The sequence below is a fragment of the Cervus elaphus genome, chromosome 20 (assembly GCF_910594005.1).
Source record: "Cervus elaphus chromosome 20, mCerEla1.1, whole genome shotgun sequence".
Lineage (NCBI taxonomy): Eukaryota > Metazoa > Chordata > Mammalia > Artiodactyla > Cervidae > Cervus > Cervus elaphus.
In genome coordinates this window covers 75,725,468-75,743,361 of record NC_057834.1, presented here as the reverse complement: position 1 = coordinate 75,743,361, position 17,894 = coordinate 75,725,468, and the positions used below count along the sequence as shown (strand labels likewise).

General features: G+C 41.5%; 1 long non-coding RNA gene across 1 annotated transcript; it reads right to left on the bottom strand.

Annotated features, from left to right (window-relative positions):
* Positions 1 to 1,080: 1,080 nt before the first annotated feature.
* On the bottom strand, positions 1,081 to 14,583 carry LOC122678041. The gene is made up of 3 exons (XR_006335991.1): positions 14,426 to 14,583; positions 5,142 to 5,307; positions 1,081 to 2,906 (listed from the first exon to the last, which is right to left on the bottom strand). It is a non-coding gene; the product is annotated as an uncharacterized LOC122678041 (long non-coding RNA).
* Positions 14,584 to 17,894: the final 3,311 nt, after the last annotated feature.

Sequence of the window (17,894 nt, the reverse complement as noted above, 5' to 3'; positions counted from 1 at the left end):
TTGCCTGGAGAATCCCAGGGACGGGGGAGCCTGGTGGGCTGCCGTCTATGGGGTCGCACAGAGTCGGACACAACTGAAGTGACTTAGCAACAGCAGCATACTTTGGGCAAACTCTAGGAGATGGTGAAAGGACAGGGAAGCCTGGTGTGCTGCAGTCCATGGGGTCTTGAAGAGCTGAATACCACTTGGCGACTGAACAACAATAGCAACATACTTTGAAATAATATTTTCTATATTTGTAAGGTAAAATGTATTGTGCCTTTAAATACATCTGGAGAATAAAATGAATATTTGCTGAACTGAATTGGATACCAAAGCTTAATGCTTTAGATAAAAAAAAAACCTGGTATTTGAAAACTTTTATGGGGGCTTCCCAGGTGGCACAGTGGTAAAGAATTTGCCTGCCAATGCAGGAGACGAGAGACACGGTTTTGATCCCTGGGTCAGGAAGAACCTCTGGAGGAGGGAATGGCAACCTGCTCCAGTATTCTTGCCTGAAGAATTCCATGGACAGAGAAGCCTGGCAGGCTACAGTCCATAGGATCACAAAGAGTCAGACATGAGTTAGCAACTGGGTACACACATGCACACACACATTGGGAGGTCATATTCTTAGTGCATAGGTTTCTAGAGGCAAACTTTCCTTCAGTAGCTGGATTTTCTTCCACTGTTGCCCCCATTTCCCCTACCCTCAAAGAGAAAGCTTGAAGGAAATGAACACTTATGACAAAAACCTTTTACATTGTATTTATATTACAATGACTTAAGTAGCATTTACATTTTATTAGGTATTATTGGTAATTTATTTTTTTTCCCATTTATTTTTATTAGTTGGAGGCTAATTACTTTACAATATTGTAGTGGTTTTTGCCATACATTGACATGAATCAGCCATGGATTTACATGTGTTCCCCATCTCGATCCCCTCTCCTGCCTCCCTCTCCATCCCATCCCTCTGGGTCTTCCCAGTGCACCAGCCCTGAGCAGTATACTAACGCATATATATGGAATTTAAAAAGATGGTAATGATAACCTTATATGCAAAACAGAAAAAGAGACACAGATGTACAGAACAGACTTTTAGACTCTGTGGGAGAAGGCGAGGGTGGGATGTTCTGAGAGAACAGCATTGAAACAAGTATACTATCAAGGGTGAAACAGATCACCAGCCCAGGTTGGAGCCATGAGACAAAAACCTTCTAAATCTTTCCCAGTTAGATCCTGAGATCCTGTAGCTGAGGGTGAGAACTCCAAAGGAGATGTTTGCTCCTGCATGTGGGAAGAGGGGTGACTGAAGCTTGTAACCTATGTCCTTTCGAGTCACACGAGGGATGGGGGGAAGTATGGAGGATGTCAGCTCTACCACAAATGTATTTCTGCATTTGAATATATAAATGATAGAGTTCCTTACCTTTTATAAGTTTCGTCTGACAGGTAGGCTCTGAAAACATCTCTCCCTAAAACTGAAATGTTGATATAAATATCTGAAGAAAAATTCTAATCACAGTATACATTGAACAGGCTCACTGATCTTGTATACCTGGAAAAAGATTTTCAAACAGACTTTGTCAGCTCAGCCTTGGCATTCCTTGTCAAACAAAAGCATGCCTAAAGACACATTTCAAAAGCAGACGACGCGGCACTTGCTAACCTGCAGAAAATCGAAAAGGAACACAGAGGCCAAGAACAAACAGAATGGGAACCAACGAGAAACGGAGCACAGTTCTGAGAACCAAATGTGTTTTAAAAAGGCCACATCAATAATTAAACATCAGCAAGTCAAATTCTATTTTTTGTTTGCTGCAATTGTCTTCGAATTGCAATGAAGTAATGAAAATGATTGATTCAGCCTCAGCTAAAAAGAGCCAGTACTTACAATCTGGAGGGTAGGATGAGAAAAAAGAGGGTAGAACGAGGAAGGAAATCTTGTTTTGGGCTTGCACAAATTATCTTCAATAATGTCAGAACTGAAATGATTCAATCCACTGTAAATTTGAGTCAGGCATCCTTTAGCAGAATTGTCTGAGAAGTCTTTCTTTTTTTTAAGGCAAGACCCTGTCTCTCTATTCCCGTCATGGCACTCACGTGACTTGACTCGGACTGACTACATTAATGTGCGGCACAGTAAGACACAACCCGAATTTACTGCTTTCCATATAAAATTATAGGGGTTTCCTGTAACCTAATACCTTTTCCTGTCCATTTTCAGAGTGATACTTGTAGCATATTTGGGCTTAGATGTCATCAACAGATTTCTTTACTTAAATACAATCTTTATTCCTCGTAAGGAGCATAAACTTGGACTCCGATGGTCATCTTCTGTACCAGTATGTACGCAGCTTATGGTAAGGCACAGGTTAGTGGAGGATGTGCAGAGGCCTCTCTGGGGCAATGTTTGCAGGTAGGTGAATGCAGGTATGTGAAGCTGGTCTTCATGAATGCCACGTGAGGAGCTTTGCTTCGACTGAATCTGCGATGTTGGCGCCTTTTACTCCTTTCTGTGTTCAAAAGGACCTGGATCCATAGACTAGAGTAGAATGAAGATGAGTAAGGCTTGCTTTTGATGATGTACAATAGTATTGCTATAAAATCCTGCCTTTCCATAGTAGTATTTAGGCAGAAATGTCAGTTTTACCCAGTGAAAATGATGGGAAAGAAGAAACAAATGATAGTTTGGGGTTTTTAATATAATTTTGGTTCTAGTGTGTAACTAAAAGGGAAAAAGAATAAGCAATCCAAACATTGTTTGTTTCTATTATTATTTCAATAAAATGGAATTTTTTTTTGATATAACAAATGCTGTAATTTGGCAATTTCATTTTCTTCCAATATTTGTAGATCCACCGTTTCTCAGGTATATGACACTGGACAAGTTATTTAACTTCTCTGTGCCTCAGGTTTCTCATCTGCAAAACAGGGATAATAATAGTGTCAACCAATAGCATTACTGTGATGATTAAATAGATACATAGTTAGCACGTATGAAATGATGGATCACTGCCTGGCACATGGCAGGTACATTAATGTACATTGTCTTTGTAGTGGTATTAGCCACATCTATCTATACACGTGAAAAACAATGACTTATTCTTTATTTAAAATAACTTGTTGAGGTACAATTTGCATATCATAAAATTCACCTGTTTAGGGGCAATGATGTTTTGTAAGTTTACAGACTTGTGCTACCATCACCACAATCTAATTTTGTTTATCTAGTCACCAGTTAATGGATAATTGGATTGTTCCCACTTTGTCTTTTTTATTACAACTTACCTAGTAAGAGTGACATGATATTTCATTGAGGATCTAATTTTTATTTATCAAATGACTAATGACTAATGACACTGAACATTTTCCTCTGTGCTTATTGGTCATTCATTTATCTTCTTTGGTGAAATGTCTGTAAAATATTTTGCCTATTTTAAAATGAGTTTTTTTGTTTTCCTCTTATTGAATTATTGAATTGTAAGAATTCTTTATATAGTCTGAATACAGGCTCTATCAGAAATATAATTTGCAAATATCTTCTCCCAGTTTGTGGCTTATCTTTTCTTTTTCTTAATGATGTCAGACCCCAAAACTTTTACTTTTGATGAAGACAAATCTACCAGTTTCTCTTTTTATAGGTCATGTTTTTGTTATCGTATCTAAGAATTCTTTTTCTATGAAAATTTTCCCTTTGCCTGAGAATACTTGGGCTGTCAAGTTTTTCTTCTATGTGTTCTTCTAAATTTTGCAGTATAGTTTAACTCTTATATTTAGATCTATTATAATTTATTATTTCCTTGAGCAATATTTGAGTACTGTGAATATACATTTAAAAAGATTTGGCCCATTCTCTGAAGAAGTTTATACTATAGTGGGAAGATAAATGTGTATACAAGAGACCACAGCAAATTATTGCTATGGCAGAGGTAGGTAGACTATTTAGAAGGAGCACAAGAGTAGAAAGACCCAAGTGTGTTGTGTGAGTCAAGGCCCATTGTCCAGAGAAGTTTCTGTTGGAAGTGAGCAAGTGAGACTTGAACAAGAAATAGGAATTTTCCAGGTGGCATGTTGCGGGGCGGGGGCAGCTATCAGATAGAGATAAGAGAACATGCAAAGTTATAGAGAGGTGGATGAACAAAATTCTTAGAGAATCAATGGTCAGGTGGAGAGGGGCGGGGTTGGGGGGTGGTTGTTAAGGCTAGTGGATAGGCAGAAACCAACTCACAAAGGGTTTTGAAGCACATTCAAAAAAGTTTAGATTTTCACCATATAGCCTTTGGAGAATTTGTACAGTTGAGCAAAATTAGAACTGAGTGATGGAAAAAATAATATCAGTGGCAGTGTAGATACTAGACTAAAAATAACAATATATTCTATGGACCACCAATTTCAGTGTCACCTTACCAGGTTCCATCTAAGCCCACTAACCAGAAACTCAAGGCTGGCTCTCATGAATCTGCATATTTAACAAGGTCCCTGTGTGATGATCATACCCTGCAAAAGATAGCCACCCACTGGGTTAGAGAAGAGAGCAGTTAGGAGGCTATGGTGACAGTTTAGGAAAGAGATGACTTGAGCCTGACCCCGGAAGTGGCAGTGGGGGAAGAGAACAAGGGAGGGTGTGGGAGATTTTGAGGAAGGGAAATAGGCAACATCTGGTGATTTGTTGCATGTGGGAGATGAGAATGTATGCCACTTGGATTGCTACTAACTTCAACAACAAATTTCATGGAAGGAAGAATGTGGTAGAGATGCACAGGAGAGGTAGATGAGATCAGTATTAGAGATTCTGAGTTTGGGGTTTCTGGGGAACGTCTGGCAAAGCTGCCTAGCAGCACTTATGTATGCAGTTTAGGAAGTGGTTTGGGCTGGTGATAGGAGATATAGGTAACTTCAGATAATATTTGTAACAACAGGCTTGGGTGTATTACAAAATACAATAAAGTCATTTTGTTAGGACTGGGGGAACATGCCTGAATTCCTCATTAAATGTACAGAGGCACGCTTTGGAAGCCAATTAGCCTTCACCTTGATAACCCATCATGTATTAATGCATGAGAATTTAATTGCTTCTCATCTTGAACTGCTCTTCCCCTCAGTGGCAATCTCACTCATTCAGAGACAGGTAAGTGGATTAGTTAACTGTAACAAACCTCAGATTTTCAGTAACTAAACACAAAAATGTCTATTTCTCCAAGGTATCAGCCCAATGCAATTGGCAGGAAGCTTCCTTCATGTGGTGATTCAAGGATCCAGTTCCTTCCAACATCTGGCCTCACCATCCTCTACAACCTTGAGAGATCTTCATCCAGGCAGCAGCTGGGAGGAGAGAAAGAGGAGAAAGCACATCCACTTCTTAGCCACCTTAGCCCAGAAATAACCTTGGCTCACATTCTGTTGGTGAACACTACTTAATGGCTTCATTTAGATGCAAGGAAACTGGAAAATGTCTTGCCTGCCTGAGGAACTGCTGCTCAGAGACAATTCTTTATGAGGGAAATGAAAGTTGCTTAGTAATGTCTGACTCTTTGCGACCCCATGGAAAAGTCCATGGAATTCTCCAGGCCAGAATACTGGAGCGGGTAGCCTTTCTCTTCTCCAGGGGATCTTCCCAAACCAGGGATCGAACCCAGGTCTCCCGCATTGTAGGTGGATTCTATACTAGCTGAGCCACCAGGGAAGGCCAAGAATACTGGAGTGGATAACCTATCCCTCCTCGAAGGGATCTTCCTGACCCAGGAATCGAACCGGCGTCTCCTGCATTGCAGGTAGATTCTTTACTAGCTGAGCTACCAGGGGTGCCCATATGGGGGAAGGGGGCACACAAATTTTTGTAAGGTGGTTAGTCTCCTTTTGCATAGCAACCATATTGTTAAATTAGAGAATGTTCCAACCTGATATCTGGAGTGGACTAAGAAAAATGCTCCATGAAAGTGACCTATTATTGATTAGCTAGACTTTTTGAGCCCCTGCTATATGCTTAGCCCCATTTTAGGCACTACAGGGAAAGAATTAAAGCATGAATGTATCAATGAATCCAAAGGTATTTATTTTGCACCTACTGGAACCATAGCTTTAGAAGCAAGAAAGACTCCCCTAAAGTAATCAGCAATGAGTGCTAGACAGAATACTAAACTTGAGTAGTAAATAATATTGTACAGTTATCTCTCACATCACTGGGAAATTGGTTCCAGCACCCCCAGGGATATTAAAACCTGAAGATGCTCAAGTCCTTATATAAAATGACATAGTATATTACTTCCAAAGATAAAATCCTGGAGAACTGGGTCTTTAGTAAGGGTAGCCATACTTGAGCAGGTGGAGGTTGGAACTAGGACTAAGCCTTACAGAATGGGATTTGAGTGGATGGAGTGGGGAGGAGGGAGCATGCTGAGAAGAGCAAAGCAGATGTGAAGGCAAAGAGGAGGCATGAGTGCAGGTGAGCAGAGGACTCTAAGGAGAGCATAGGGCTTGTGTTGGGCAATTGGTCATTGCAGTGAAATTGCTTTTATTTGTTATTGCAGCATAAAAAATAGTTTGGTAGGTTTGCAGCAAATTTTAGTTTATGGGAAGAGGGGCTTCTTTGTGGGAATAGGGTGAGTGGGTCATAGACCAAGAAAATGAATAGCATTTTTAACCTCCAAAATGTAATTCACAAAGGCAGATGCTGTATACTGCAGGTTTTGTTTTTAGATTTTTACTGTTTCTCATACTGGTAGCTCTGTGTAACTTGCTCACTCTTTGTAGTGGGCTCCAGGGTGAGCAGTAGCAGGGATTTATTTATTTAATAATGGCTAATGATTCTCTTGAGCCAACCAGGGTAAGACAGCTTGTGGAAAATGAGGCCATCTCAGTTGAATGGGGTCATCTTATACAGGGCTTTGAGAGTCAGGCAACTGAATCTAGACTCGACGTGGTGGATACTGGGGAGCCACTGAAAGTTTTCAAATAGGTGAATAACTTTTTGAGAATGTTAGTTAATGAGGATTCATCTTCCGTCAATATGCAGGATGGCTGTAAGTGAGGAAGGCTGCTGGAAAGGAGTTTCAGTAGACGACTTTAGAAATCCAAGGGTAGGACTGAGAGCTGGTATGGAGGGAATGGAGGGGAAGTACAAGGGGAAATGGTAAATGTGATGGAGGAGTCAAATTCCTAAGATTATGGGCCTGGAAGAATGGCAGTGCTGTGAAAGGAAATTAGTGGATGGCAGAGTGTGGGGAGGATATGAAGATGATTGGGTGATTATAGTGGAAATGTGGGTTGACAGCATGGCTGATAAAAAATGCTCACTATCTCTTTAGTCTCTCATTAGTCAGGCTGAATCCAACCACTTGCTTCCTGCAGTTAGCAGGCATTACTTGGAGCCTCCTCGGGTGCCCAGCAGCCCTCTAATCCAAGAATAAAGGGTTGCAAGCCAAGACCGAAGGCTTTTGAGTAGTCTCTAATTTTTATTGACAGCCCGAAAAGTTCTAGATGCACTTAGCACCTCCAAAGAAGCGCTAAATGATTTAACATTTTGGGGACAAATTGGTTCTATTAGTCTCTAGTGCCAAATTCACCAAAAATAGCTCATTAGCTGTGCATTGTGATTTCACTAGGGTGCCCTGCTCTTGGCTGGATTCCAAAGAACACATTTGTATAAAAATGTTCCCATTATGGAGTGTGATACCTATTAATGGAATGCCATATGCAGCAGAGCATCTCCCCTCGCCTCCTCTGCGTCTTTCAACCTGAAGTTTGTATTTTCCATCCATTTTTGCCAAGTGACCTGTTTTGCAAAGGTTAAACTTTACCTAATGGGCTAAGGCTTGAGATGTTGCAGCAATCAATCTCTCATCTGGGTTTAAGCATCTTGGTTTCCCTTTCTCTGTGCCTACTGCCAGTCCTGACCCTTTCATTCCATCCTAGCCTGGGGGAAAGAGAGGGAGGGGGTAAGGTTGAGAGCGGGCTCCAAGCCCAGACCTACAGCTGTGCCTGATTGACCGACATTTCTGTTGTTAGCCACAAAAAAGGCCACTTTTAATGGCTAAAGCAAGAATGACCAGCTGGTGTGACAGGCCTTGGGTTTTTGCCTAGCTGCATTAAAATTTATCAGTTCTGGTCCTTTTTCATCATGTACATGATTTCAAGAGTGGCATTTCCAACATCTTTTACTGAAGTTTCTGAGTATCAGATATTATCTACAATTCTTTTTAAAAAATGATATTCTTCATTTTGTACTTGGCTTTAAACTATCATTAAAAATGAGTTAAAAATAAATGAGGGATACCTATGATCAAGAAAGACCTGCAGAGAGGTTCAGTAATAATAGAAAATCAGTAAATCATACTAAATTCAGGAAAGTCCACTGAATAAGTATAAACATTTGTCTGAAAAAGAGTGCTTTCTGAAGTTTTGGATAAGAAGTCCATTGTTGTTGTTGAGTCACTCAGTTGTGTTCAGCCCTTTGCAGCCCCATGCACTGTAGCCCACCAGGTTCCTCTGTCCCTGGGATTTCCCAGAGGAGCTTGTTGGGCTGCAGTCCATGGAATTTCTCAGGCAAGAATATTGGAGTGGGTTGCCATTTCCTTCTCCATGGAATCTTCCCAATTCAGGGATTGAATCTGATCTCCTGCAAGTCTCCTGCATTGCAGGTGGATTCTTTACTGCTGAGCTACCAGGGAAGTCCAAGAAACCCATTAGGTGCCCTCCGTGTTTAACTCAAGGATGATCTCTTTGGATCTGAGATCTAGATTTTCCTCTTTGGGCCTGGAGTAGAAGAGTTGAGGCTGGTACCATAGGTTGGTATGAGAGGAAATTTGGATATATGTCAATATAAAGCATCATTAGTACCAGGTACATTTTTTTTTTCACATAGAAATGCATTTATTTGTTTTCAAAGTAACATGTTAACTAAGCAGACATACAGTGAACACCTACCTAGACTTGCACTGTGGCTGATAATGTAGGAACGAACAGGACACAATCTTTAACTTCATAATGTTCACATACGATGTGTACAAAAGTAAGTTCTTTTAAAAACCCAGAACATGAGACATGCTAAATTGAACCAGCAAACAATAAAAAGGAAAGAGGTAACATGAGCAGAATACTTTAGGTTGGGTGTATGGCAAGATTCTATTGGAAATGTTGAGGAATGAAAGCTTGGTGCTTTATCACCTACACTGTGCTGGTTATTCTCTGTAGGAATTTGAGCTGGGCTTGGAGAACTATACAGGCAAGTTTTAGTTTGATAATTTTAACTTTCAAAGAAATTCCACTCTTCCCCTTAAACCACAGCTAGTTTTAATTTTGTCTGTGAAGAATCTCAATTTTAATTAAATTAAATTCATTTCTTTTTAAGAGCATGATTATTATGTGAAAGGTGACTTCTATTTCCCTTGTGTAGATATTTCCAAATAATAAATTATATTGAGAATAATATGGGAGATATTTAAAAGATATAACACAGAATGATGTTAACCTTTCTTGATAGATCAAAGAGGTCTGGATAAAATCTCCATGTAGAACTTCCTAATCATACACCCACAGTTTTAAATTAATCATTCCCAACTGAGAATTTCTGGGGTAGGTCACAGGATCTTGCACTAGTTCTGAAGTTCTGAAGGTGATGCTGGTGAGCATCCAGGGTTGAGACCACTGCATTATACCTAGAATTGGAACACATAAACTTGTCCACTTAAAAAAAAGTCCACAATATAGCTATGGATCTGAAAGAAATAAGCACAATCTGTGGATACTTCATTCATTGCTATTTTTAGTCCAGGAGTGATTAATAGAAAAATTTCTTAACGTATTTCTGCAACCAAAAGAGAAGGATGTTGCCCAAATCTTAGGGACCTCTGAGAGAATCCCCATCATGGGTGAGGTTATGCTACTTTCCTTCTTTAGAAATTAAGATGACCTTTCCTTTCTAGTTATACCAGTAAAGATCAGACAAAATAGCCTGGTGGGCTACAGTTCATGGGGTCACATGGAGTCAGACATGACTAAGCATGCACACAGCAGTAGCAGAGTCAAATAAGGAGGACTCTCCTTGGACTTCCCCAGAAGGAGTGTTGTATGGATGGAATTTTCCTGTGGTGTTCAGGTGACAGGGAGCAGTTTCATTTACAGGTTTAGATACACGTATTTTCACATACATTGTGCTGGTTCTTCTCTTCTTGCCCTTTCCCACCTCACCCGTGAGTTCATCTCTGTCCTTCTGTTCGCTGCACTAGGCTCCAGGCAGCTGACCCCTCGGCTGTGATACCCCATCTCCCTGTCTGGCAGAGTTGTATCCTTCTAGACTACAGCTCCTTCAGGCTGCTTTCCCTCATGTCTGGCTCCAGCTCTCACCAAGCTTCAGTTATGCAATTTCCTTCCTGTGTCCCCTCAGCCCCATGGTGGGAATGGCTTCCCAGTGTTTCTGGTCCTGGGCACCTCAACACCCCTCACTAGATTCCCTGACCTGCTTTGTCTATAGTCCTTCCTTACCTTTCTCCAGAATCCCATCTGAGTGAGTCTTGTGCTCCCCACCAGGATCTGACTGATAAACGAATCACACTCCAAAGTGCTCTCTGAATGTTCACTCAGAGGTGCTGAGAAGGGTCTCTTTCAGGATGACCAGAGCAACTTAGAATGACCAAGAACCAGTGTGGGAGTGCCCTGGGAAGAAGAGATTGATGCAAGGAGTTCTTGCAGAAAAATTATAATAGGTTAAGGCAGAAAAGGATGTAAGAAAGCCTTACGCTGACTAAAGAGAAAATCTAGGAACAGTAAAAGTAGAAAATTGTTAGATTTACCTTGCATTCTGAAAACAGATAATGCAAGAAAAATAATGAAGACTCAAAGTCTTCTTTCATAGAATATGGATCTGGAAGGACTGAGCTGACAGCAGATCAGAGTGAAAATAAATATAGTAACTACTAACTATGGACAGGGCACTGTCCTTGCTCTGGTCACTGACATTTCTGGCATTTGCCGCAGCATCCATATGTCACTAGGAAGGTGGGGAAGTACCGATGACAGCTCTGCATGGAGGGAAAAGTTTTCATGTGTTGTCAGACTTTCTCCGTCTTGTCAGGTTACTAGAAGGCAAAATTTGACTTTGCGTTGTGTCTCATTTTTGAATTGGATGTGGACATTTTCAAAGATACATGCTTTGGATTCCTCCTCTTGGTATGAGATGATGTCAACAAAAGTTGAGACATGTATTCTTAGAGCTTGGAATATAATAGGCACTATGTAAACCTCATATACTTAATTTCAACATGTACTTAATATATATGTGTGTGTATGACTGTGTATGTGTGTGTGTGTGTGTGTGTGTATGGGCTTCCCTGGTGGCTCAGACAGTGAAAAATCTACCAGCAATGCAGGAGACCCAGGTTCAATCCTGGAGTTGGGAAGATCTGCTGGAGAAGAGAATGGAAACCTACTCCAGTATTCTTGCCTGGAGAATTCCATGGGCAGAGGAGACTGGCAGGCTACAATCCATGGGGTTGCAAAGAGTTGGATATGACTGATCGACTAACACTATATATATATATCTAGCTACAGAGATAAGAGACAGCATTGTTTCTGCTCCCAAGTACATTAGGCTAAAGTGGAGAACTTCAGCTTGCCCAGAGTTTCCCCACTGGCTGAGGGAAATGAGAGTTCCCCTTACACATCTAAGAAGAGGGGAAAGAAGTAGATGGGCAAGATACCATACATATAAGGAAGGAAGGAAGGCAAGATCTTTTAGAGATATTAAGGTTCTATTGGCACTCACAGGTAAGAACTGATAATAACACTTAAGTTCAGTTAAGTGTTTACAGATACTTTCCTAAGCGTTTGTCATGAATTGGATTATTTGAATCTCAAGTCCTTTGAGGTAGGTTGTATTCTTCTCCACAGTTTACAGCTGAGGAAATTGGGCACACTGGATTTCAGTACCTTTTCCAGGGTCCACAGCCAAGAACATGCAGGGCCAAGATCAGATCCTAGGGAGCCTGACACTGTGGTTGGAGGAAGCAGTCACATCTGGTGTAGAGAATCAAGACTCCATGGAAAACACAGCATTGAAGAGGGCTTGGGAAGATGGTTAAGATGTTAATCATTTGAAATGAAGTATATGGCAGAGACAAGAGAGGCCATTCCACTTGAAAAGGAAATATAAACATCCAAAGTAAAGGTTTTCCATGTTATCCTCTCTCAATTCACCCTACCTTCCCCCCACCCTGCTGTGTCCATAAGTCCATTCTCTACGTCTGCATCTCCGCTCCTTCCCTACTAATAGTTTCATCAGTACCATTTTTCTAGATCCCATACCTATGTGCTAATATACGGTGTTTTTCTCTTTCTGACTTATTTCACTCTGTATAACAGGTAGGTTCATACAATTCACTACAACTGACTCATTCTGAATAACATTCTGTTATATACCTGTACCACAACTTCTTTATCCATTCATCTCTCAGTGGACATCTAAGTTACTTCCATGTTCTAGCTATCGTAAACAGTAGCAGCCCTACTTTTATCTGGCTTATAATCTGGGCCTCTACTTTAGATTTCATTGAAAGAGGGATTTTATTGTTAAGCAAGTGTCACATATTAATGCATATATATGGGATCTTGAAAAATGGTACTGATGAACCTATTTGCAAGGCAGGAATAAAGATGCAGATGTAGAGAACGGATTTGTGGACACGGTTGGGAAAAGAGAGGGTGGGATGAATTGAAAGAGTAGAATTCACATATATAAACTACTGTGTGTAAAATAGATAGCTCATGGGAATCTGCTATATAGCACAAGGAGCTTAGCTTGGTTCTCTGTGATGACCTAGAGGGCAGGGAGGGAAGGGATATATGTATACTTATGCCTGATTCAGGTTGTTGTAGACCAGAAATCAACACAACATTATAAAGCAATTATCCTCCAATTAAAATGAATTTTAAAACATAAATAAAAATAAAAGTTTTCAGCCCTAACCAAACCTTGTTAATTGCTACTTTTCCATTTTCCTATTGCCACCATATAATACAGGAAAATGCCTCAGTTCCTAAGTGACCACAAGAGTCTGAAAAACAGAAGGGTGAACTGATAGTATCACTGAACACAACCCTTAATTGATGACAATGAAGAGCTGCCATGGAAGTGAAACTCAAAGTCCTACCTGTGAGGGAGGTCCCACATCTCCCCCCGCCAGGAGGGGTGGTAGGTGAATTCAGAGTAAGTCAAAGTTTTCATTCCCCATTCATGATTCATCTTTAAAAAATCTGAAGTTACTGATAAAAGTGAAATTGAGCTTTCAAGTGCCTCTGGCCATTTTCAAGTCATGCCTTCTGTTGGTTCCTTGCTGGGAAGGTGCTTCTTCTTCTTGGTGTAATTTCACCTCGAAGCAGGGGTTTCTGGACAGGTGTTCTTGGGCAGCAGCAAAGCCTTTAAGGAGAACCATGGAGAGTCCTTCTGCACAGGGGCTGGGAGAGGAGACTTGATCATTAATTAATGAACAATATTTGTTGAGCACTTACTGGGGCCAGAACTATACATTTAATAGGAGGTAGAGGTTTCAAAAGCATGAAGACAGTTATGGTTAGAATTTGTCTTCTCCTATACTGAGCTATCTCAGCACGTGTGAATGCTCAGTCACTTCAGTCCTGTCTGACTCTTTGTGACTCTATGGACTGTAACCTGCCAGGCTCCTCTGTCCATGGGATTCTCCAGGCAAGAATACTGGAGTGGGTTGCCATGCCCTTCTTCAGGGGATCTTCCTAACCGAGGGTTCTAACCCCCCTCTCTTAAGTCTCCTGCATTAGCAAGCAGGGTCTTTACCACTGGTGCCACTTGGGAAGCCCAGGTAATTCCATTACAAAGGTAATCCCATTCTTCAGTTTGAACCAGGACCCGACAATCCTGGGTGCTGCACACTGAGAGGACCTCTTTCTCGCCTCTCCCTGTGAATATGGAGGCTGGCCTTGCAGTGTGCTGCTGGGGAAAGGCGGGCTCCAGGAATGACAGGTTTATTCAGTGAGCTTCTCTTGGAAGAAATAATGAATGGAAATGAGGGAGGGGTCATGATATAAAAGCTGAAAATGACTGTTTTCAGTTTGGGCATTCAGGATGGTGCTGCAAAAAGCTGCTCCCAAAGCCAGCACTGATTCCAGCAGAGTTAGGAGGAGGGTGGGTTGTGTTATTTTTTTTCCCCACCCACACTCATTTTCTCATTCCTGAGTTATCATGTTTTAACAAGAAGATTTTTCTGTCTTCCAAACATGTGTTCCCAATCAGATGCAAAATATTTCCATCCGAATGTGAACCAAGTGTGGAAGACCCTGCTTTGCATTGCAAACAATTCCAATGAGCCCGGGGAACCCAGAAACCCAGAAACCCAGCTCATATGTTTATGGGCCAGGCTTCTCCCTTCTTTGTGCAGCCTCATGCCTCTTTAAAGAATGAACACTTTTTACTGACCTTTGAATTCTGAACCAGTGACTCTCTTAGACCTTCTCCCAAAGGGACAGATGACCTGTCTCTAGTCTTGGAGAGAGCTGAGGGATGCTGGTCCTGGGACAAGCCGGTGGTCCCCAGATATCTCAATGCCTCCCCCACCTCCACTCTGACTGGCAGTGGCTGAGCTTGCCGGCACCGGTGCAGAAGAAAGAGAGGAAGGAGTCTTTGTGACAGAGAGGGAAAGGGGGACAGGTGGTCAGATGGAATGAGAAGGCCCCCAGCCAGCTCTTTGAGAGAAGGTAATGCATTTGATGTACTCTAATGGCACCCCTGACTGAGGGGCCATATGGAGCCCTGGATGCTGCATAATTTCATCTTACTTCTCAGTTGAGAACACCTTTCTGCCAAAACCATAGCGTCATTTAGGTCAAGCAGTTGCCACTGGTATTTCCTACTGTTCTCAGAAGGGGAAAAGTTAAAAATATGAGGAGGACCCTGGCAACTGATCTTGGTACAGCTTTTATAATTAGAGTCTGGCAAAATTTGAGCATTATAGAGCCTTCTGAAAATGTATCATTTCAAATACCTCTATTTCAGAGATAGTCAAGGTTAACCCTTTATGTCATGGGACAGAAGGGCCTGTAGAAGAAGTGGCCTGTAGATGCCCTATGAGAACTCTCACCAGCTCATACGGCATGCTGGGAGTACCCACACTGATTTAAACAGCTAAGTCATATGTCTGGGCCCCAAAGGAATTTGGGGTTTTAACCCCTGCTTAGGCACTGGCACTTTTAAGTGGCTTTTAAAGAAATATTTCTAAAAAAGATTGCACTAATCCGCTTTCAGAAGCAGTGTGCAATGAACATCATTTTCTTTTCTGCCCTCATCATAGGCTCTAGCTATGATCTTAGCTACAAATTCAGAGTTAGACATTGTGGACAAGGAGCTGACTGGGACTGACCCAGGCAGGCTTTGGAACACGCTCTGAGAAGGTTCCTGAGGCCAGGTGGTCCTTTGGTTGATTGTCTGATGCTTGCAGAGGCTGGGTGAAGCTAGGACAGCGGCCTGGACTCCTATGTAGGGTGGGGTGGCAGCTTCCTTAGATTAATTAATGAGTGAATCAAGGCCTGAGCGTTCTCACCCTCCAGGATACCTTGTCTTCTGTTGCTCCCAGATCCTTGGTCTTGGCTGATCACTCCAAAAACATTAAGGACCATCTTCCTGGTGGGCACAATGCAGAGTCGCATCAACAGAGAATCTCTTCCTCCAGTCTGTGGTTTCTTGGACCTTTGGGGCCCTGGTGGCTTGTGGCCTCTGACCACTATGGTGGGATTTTCCAGTGAATGGGTGGAGTGACTTGGGCCGGTTCTGAGGGTGTGAGTGTCCAGCCCTATAGCTCTATACACGTGCACAGTGGGTGGGCATCAAGCCACAGGCTTTGTACCCCCACCTTGGAACAGAAGTCTTCTGTTCCCTGCTTTGAAAAGAGAGCCAGAGAGAGCAAAGCAATACTCTGATCTTATTTCTTTTCTTTTCCTCTCTAAGTGTTTTTGTTAAAATTGTGTCTTTTACTAGAAAAAACAATGCCATTTCTCATTGAACTCCTCTCATCTGCTGTTTCAAAAGTGAAATTTTGTCCTCATTTTAGTTTTGAGCAGGCAGTTCTGAACCTTGCACTGACAGTGTGGTCGATGCACTGCTAGACATACATCTGATTTGGAATCAGAGGATTAAAGATGGAATCCTCTTAGTTAATTAAGAGAACCAATGGATTAATTCATTACTGTGAGTCCTCTCTTGCTCAGTGCATTGCACCAGGAGTTGTTTCTTGATTTTCTTTTCTTCTGGCCCTGATTGACTTAGTTCCCCAACCAGGGATCGAACTCTGGCCCCCGGCAGTGGAATTGCAGAGCTGTAACCACTGAGCAACCAGGGAATTTCCCGTTTCTCATCTTTTACTTCAATCACCACACAGTCCCTAGCACTAAGTGGTAGGTTAACAGATGTGAAATAAATGCTCCCTTCTAATCACTCTCTTTATGGGTGGTCTTTTTTTTTCTCCCCTGGTGATCTATCCTAGACTGTTCCTTGTTTCTGGAACTGCTGTGGCCCTGAAGACTTCTCTTGGAAACTGACTTCTGTAAAATCTGTCTTTTCCACTGGGGGAAAATGAAGGAAGACGATAAAGGTGGAGAGACAAAGGAAAAAAATACAGGAAGAAAATAGGAAGATATACATTCCTTTATACAAAAGTCTCTCGTTAATAACAGCCTGCATGCTCAGTCACTCAGTTCAACTCTTGTGACCCCACAGACTGTAGCCCACCAGGCTCCTTTGTCTGTGGCATTTTCCAGGCACGAATGCTGGAGTGTGTTGCCATTTCCTTCTCCAAGAAATAACAGTCTAGTATCCTTTAAAAAAAACCATCCCTTGCTCAATATCGCTCATTATTAGAGAAGTTTAAATCAAAACCACAATGAGATATCACCTCACACTGGTCAGAATGGCCATCCTCAAAAAGTCTATAAACAATAAATGCTAGAAAGGGTGTGGAGAAAAGGGAACACTCTTGCACTGTTGGTGGGAATGTAAATTGATATAGCCACTGTGGAAGACGTATGGAGATTCCATAAAAACTAGGAATAAAACCACCATATGACCCGGCAATCCCACCCCTAAGCATATACCCTGAGGAAACCAAAACTGAAAAAGACACATGTATCCCATTGTTCATTGCAGCACTATTTACAATAGCTAGAACATGGAAGCAACCTAGATGTCCATCAATAGATGAATGGATAAAGAAGTTGTGGTATGTATACACAATAAAAGAAACACATTTGGGTCAGTTCTGATGAGGTGGATGAACCTAGAACCTATTATACAGAGCAAAGTGAATCAGAAAGAGAAAGATAAACATCATATTCTAACACAAATATACAGAATCTAGAAAAATGGTACTAAAGAATTTATTTACAAGGCAGCAGTGGAGGAACAGACATAGAGAATAGACTTATGGACATGGGGAGGGGGGACAAGAGGATGAGATGTATGGAAAGAGTAACATGGAAACTTAAATTACCATATGTAAAATCGATAGCCTATGGGAATTTGCTGCATGACTCAGGAAACCCAAACAGGGGCTCTGTAACAACCTAGAGGGGTGGGATGGGGAGGGAGATGGGAGGGAGTTTTAAAAAAGAGGGGATATATGTATACCTATGGCTGATTCATGTTGAGGTTTGACAGAAAACAGCAAAATTCTGTAAAACAATTATCCTTCAATAAACAAATATATTTTAAAAAAATCCCTGTTTATAGCCATTCATTAGGGATCACCATAATCTAGGATGTAACTGGAGCCCCAATAAGGTGTAAAGAGCAAGACTAAAAACCATCTCGATAAAAAGTCAACTGCCTCATTTTTAAGTGAGCACAGCTCCAAGCAAAGGTAGATATTTGACAATTAACAGTGGGTTGATGAATTGCC